Genomic DNA, 6,000 nt, shown 5'->3' with positions numbered 1-6,000 from the left:
TGTGTGTGTGTGTGTGTGTGTGTGTGTATGTGTGTGTGTGAGACATACATGTAATAGTAGCAGACAAAGAGGAAAAATAGATTGGCTAGAAAGGCGGGGTCCGAGCGGTAATAGCTCGATTCTGCAGGGACAAATAGTACATACACGTCATGACGACGACAGCCACACCATGGCCCGTGACGACGACAGCCACACCATGGCCCGTGACGACGACAGCCACACCATGGCCCGTGACGACGACAGCCACACCATGGCCCGTGACGACGACAGCCACACCATGGCCCGTGACGACGACAGTCACACCATGGCCCGTGACGACGACAGCCACACCATGGCCCGTGACGACAGCTCAACACACCAGCACTAGGCTGTAGCCGACCAAGGTGTGGGTAAGGCCTGAGGAAGACGCTGTAGTTACGGGTCGTAAACACTGTAAGGCTGAGCAAGATATCAAGATGATGCCATAGGGGAGAGATCCCACAAGATATCATGGACAATGAAGGTGTGGATGCACGCTCTGCCGTCTCGCCCAGCCATCAAGATATTACCCCCCGTCATAATAGCTCTACAGAGCTCCCTAGAGTGTCGGCACCCCGTAACCCTGCCCTCTACACCGCCCTTGTGAGTACCGCCGGAGTACAGAGTACCGCTGGGCTCTCTGCTCTCCCTCACAGTACCACAGAGCGTTGGTGGTGGTCTAGGAAGAACTATACGACCACAGAACTTCTTTTCCCATTTGTTTTGTTTGGGCCCCTCCCTCTATCTCCCCTCTCCTTAATCGTTCCTCTCCTCCCTCCATCCCCTCGTCCTCCCTCCCAACCACCCTTCCCACCTCCCCCCTCCCTCCATCCCCCCCTCCCCCCTTATAGAGTCGTATATTACTGGTGTGTTATCCCTGAGTATGGATGGTTGAGTGTACTCGCCTAGATGTACTCACCTAGTTGTGCTTGCGGGGGTTGAGCTTGGGCTATTTGTATATCAACTGGTGTACAGGTTCCTAAGCCTACTGGGCTCTATCATATCTACACTTGAAACTGTGTATGGAGTCAGCCTCCACCACATCACTACTTAATACATTCAATTTACTAACTACCCTGACACTGAAAAAAATCTTTGTAATGTCTCTGGGCTCATCTGGGTACTAAGTTTCCACCTGTGTCCCCTAGCTCGTGTTCCACCCGTGCTAAAGTGTTTGTCTTTGTCCACCCTGTCAATTCCCCTGAGAATTTTGTAGGTGGTTATCATTTCTCCCCTTACTCTTCTGTTTTCCAGGGACGTGAGGTTCAACTCCTTTAGCCTTTCCTCATGGCTCATACCTCTCAGTTCCGGGACGAGTTTGGTGGCATACGCTATATCTTCTCTAACTTTATCTTGTGTTTAACTAAGTATGGACTCCAGGCTGGAGCTGCATATTCCCCAGGGGGAGGAGGAGGGGGAGTGGGGAATTATCATTCCAGGTGGTCGTGAGAGCCAAAGATTATGGTCACACCACCACCTCCTCCCACACACTTGGTCAGTCTGGTCGTACGATGAGATTCTGGGAAGCGTGTATCGGGGCCCGACAGGACAGCTAATTATATCAGTTCCAGTAAGCCAAGGGCACTGCAATCAAGGGGCGACGCGAGGCCGTTTGAGTCATATCTTTAATTTTTTTTCCTACCTGGTCCTGTGATCGAACCTGTGAACTGACAGATGCTTCACTCGTACTACCAAGACACACATACCAGCCTAACCTAACCTAACCTAACCTAACCTAACCTAACCTAACCTAACCTAACCGACAGATGCTTCACTCGTACTACCAAGACACACATACCAGCCTAACCTAACCTAACCTAACCTAACCTAACCTAACCTAACCGACAGATGCTTCACTCGTACTACCAAGACACACATACCAGCCTAACCTAACCTAACCTAACCTAACCTAACCTAACCTAACCTAACCTAACCTAACCGACAGATGCTTCACTCGTACTACCAAGACACACATACCAGCCTAACCTAACCAAGGTCTACCTATGCACTAAATCTCTCTTGTAGTACACAAACTTAGTCAGTTCACAGGTCAAGATTTGTACTTATTCCAGAATAGAAAGTTTTGATTTGTACTTTGTCATAGATTGTAATTTGTGATAGATTTTACTTGTCACAGATTGTACTTGTCATTGTAGCTACAAGCCAAAGGGTGGGTTAATGTATACTCAGATGAGTATACTCTGGGGAGGTCACGCCCCCAGGGGTCACGCCCCCAGAGGCGTGACTTGTAGGTCTGAGGAGGAGGAGGGGGGGGGGGGGGGAGGTGGGAGTAACCAGTGACCCTCACTTGAGACAGGCATGTCGCTGCTTGTACTCTTCTCGTTAATTACCAATCACTGACAAGAGTCCTTAATGGCCTCGTTAGTCACCGGCTTGTTCAGTAGACTCTAATTACTCCTTAGGCCGGTACCGAGATGGTAGGTAAATCTTCGTGGTGTGTTTAGCGCGTCAAGAGAAGAAAACCTCTCACGGCCGCAGTTATACGAACATTATCGGTATTAATCTTATACGAGAGCAGTTCTTTGTTATGTTGGCTTCGTCGAGCACAAGGATGGAGAGTGGTGAGCCCCGCTGTAATGTATGGGCAGGTGGCCGTGGGCGACGCCACCCACGCTCCTCCACTCTCCAAGAAGAACTAGCAGTTAGTACCCCTCGATCGTGACTGTCAGCTGGTTGAGTGGGACGGAGGGCAGCTGGTGACAACTAGCCGTCAACTGACAAGAACTGTCAGTCAGCCGACGTCGGCAAGTAGGGCCTCATTGTCAACTAGGAGACATGACGTTAGTATCAAGGTGTGGCCCACATGACGTTAGTATCAAGGTGTGGCCCACATGACGTTAGTATCAAGGTGTGGCCCACATGACGTTAGTATCAAGGTGTGGCCCACATGACGTTAGTATCGAGGTGTGACCCACATGACGTCAGTATCAAGGTGTGGCCCGCATGACGTTAGTATCAAGGTGTGACCCAACATACCCCGATACTTGGCCCGCATTGCATGTGCTTTACGATTCCATGTGGTCCGTGTCAAAGCTTCGTATCGTGGAAATGTGAACTGAGCCACCCGCACGCGGGTAACGTGCTAGTAATGCACGCCTCCGGAGCCTCGTGCTGTCGTGATCAGGTTCAGTCCGTGTCGGTGAACACCCGGGCGACGGATCAGCTGTACGTGACGTTGTTGATCAAGTGTGTATATGAACATTTAGGAGGGGAGGTTGAGAGATTACTTCACTATCTTCTGGAATGTGAAGCAACCAATGACCTTAGAAGACCTTTAAGAGTTCCTGAATCATGCAGTGGCCACCCTGAAGCCATCAACACAGCCACTCTCCTGGTCAACAAAGGTGTCCAGCAGCTGGACACCCTCATAAAGACTGTGAAGCAGTATCCTCCCCGCGATAACAGCTTGATGGTTAAATGCAACCTCAGAATACTGAGAAAAAAAAATTGTACCACTTACGGGCTATTCATGCCCGTGCCACCTCTTAGGTGACTTTAATCTTCATCAATCGAGGTTGAGAGAGAGAGCCGGTTAGGTCACCTGGCTTCCATTAACGTCCTCTTCCACATCAGAGGGAAGAGTTTCGTCGCGTGTTGGCAAAGGGGAACAATCCCTGGCGGGATGATATGGCTGTGTGCCTGGTCGCTCTCCCTGGCCTTAACGACAGACCAGGCCGGTTATCATGTCATTAGTCGTGCCTCATCGATAACTTCAAGGGAGGGGGGGGGTAGGGTGGGGAAGGAGGGGTTTAAGGTGGTGTATTACCGTGGAAATTCTTGGCTTTTGGCAGTGACTCGTTGAGAGATTATTGCTGTCACTGTTGTGTTTCTGTGACTCTTTGATTCAGCTTGGAAATGGTTTAAACGCGCGTGTCGAAAGGTTTAGTGATGGTCGGCCTTATCACGAGACTCAGCGGTCGTGGGAGGCCTTTCCTTCTTCCGCCCTGCACACCTTCCTTCCCTCCCCTCTCCCTTCATTCTTCCTCTCCCTCCCAACACCATTACCTGCACAACAACAAAAGTAGGTGAGTACTGGCTGCTCACCCCCCCACCTACATCTCTCTCTCTCTCTCTCTCACACACACACACACACACACACACACACACACACACACACACACGCACGCACGCACGCACGCAGGAACACAAAACAATTATCCTCGCATAATCGCGACGGAGCTGATTTTGGCTACGCCTTTATAGTGTGTAAATGCAGCAGTTGGGGGGAGGGGGAGGGGGGGGGGAGGCCCGGGGCGGCAGCATGGGCACAGGACCACCAGTACTGGTACTGGTGGAGTGCCCGACGACTCCTCTGGCCCCGCACCTGGACGTCAAGTTACCGGTGTAGGGAAGCTGTTATTGTAGGAGTTAGTTGTGGCAGTGTGGCGCGGGCGGGAGGAAGACAGTGCCACGCCAAGCTTCAGGAAGCATTGGTACCTCGGTACGGTGGTGGAGGTGGGTGGGGGGGGGGGTTACGCACGAGTGCACGTGCCTTGATAAAAGGCGTACTCCGTGTTACCGTGGAATGCGTGTTACACCTGCATATGAAGATTTCGAATTCATTATGAGGGCGCCGGGCGGGTCGGACCATAGAAGCCGCCAGTTGTCGCCTGAGGAACGACGACGGCTTCGCCTGGTTAGAGGCGCGCGTGCGCATACAAGGTGCCGGTTAGGTGGTTGGGTTGTTTACTGGAGTGAACGGCGCCCTGAGTGGAAATGACCTTCTTAGGAGGGAATCGGGAACATCTTTCGGCATCTTCCCAGAATCTCAAGAACCCATATCTGCCCCAACCCCCTGCCACCCACTCACACCTTGCTTGTGTCACACCTTCGGTACACCCACACCTTGCTTGTGTCACACCTTCGGTACACCCACACCTTGCTTGCGTCACACCTACGGTACACCCACACCTTGCTTGCGTCACACCTTCGGTACACCCACACCTTGCTTGCGTCACACCTACGGTACACCCACACCTTGCTTGTGTCACACCTTCGGTACACCCACACCTTGCTAGTGTCACACCTACGGTACACCCACACCTTGCTTGTGTCACACCTACGGTACACCCACACCTTGCTTGTGTCACACCTTCGGTACACCCACAAATTGCTTGTGTCACACCTACGGTACACCCACACCTTGCTTGTGTCACACCTACGGTACACCCACACCTTGCTTGTGTCACACCTTCGGTACACCCACACCTTGCTTGTGTCACACCTACGGTACACCCACACCTTGCTTGTGTCACACCTACGGTACACCCAACAAATAACGACGCAGCGCCATCCTCAGCCTTATCGGTGCTGCTCCCAAACGGTGCTGACTAAAAACCATGAACCTTGACCTCAGAGACTAGCGGGCCACCAGTCAGGTGGGGCCCGTAGTGACCTCGCGGGGCGGCGGGTGAGGGCCCACTCTTAAGGTCCCCCTAGAAGGCCGAACGAATAAGGTACCAATTTATGTCCATCTTCCACAGTGTTAGTCCTGGATGGCTCCCCGCCCCGCCATTATCTCTCGCTCGTAATTTCAGGCTGATCTTATTAAGGTTTTGTAATTTGCGAGATGCATTTGTGTCGGGCTCCGCAGGGCTCTTTCGTCCGCCCTCAGCTCATCCCTGAACACCCGGCGCTGTATTAGGGCATCGAAGAAGTGAGGGTTAGGACTTTTAAGGGCACCAGGAAATCCAATATGAGCGCTGAATACGCCACGAAACTGGTTTGGGACTAATAGGGAATCTTCAGGATATCAAGAAAATTAAATTATTAGTCTTGATTGGCAACGAACCAGAAAATGAGTTGGTACAGGATATTAGGACTTGAGATGTTTAGAGAGTAGACACATAATATTAGGGTTTCCAGATATTTACTTCAAGTCAATAAAAACTGGATGTTCATTTTTCATACAATTTTAGAAAGAAGGTATTGTGACTAAAGGGAATCATACACAAGATTACC

Source organism: Procambarus clarkii, chromosome 18 (genome assembly GCF_040958095.1).
Source record: "Procambarus clarkii isolate CNS0578487 chromosome 18, FALCON_Pclarkii_2.0, whole genome shotgun sequence".
Taxonomy (NCBI): Eukaryota; Metazoa; Arthropoda; class Malacostraca; order Decapoda; family Cambaridae; genus Procambarus; species Procambarus clarkii.
The sequence above is the reverse complement of the archived record's forward strand: the minus strand, read 5'-3'. Positions refer to the sequence as shown.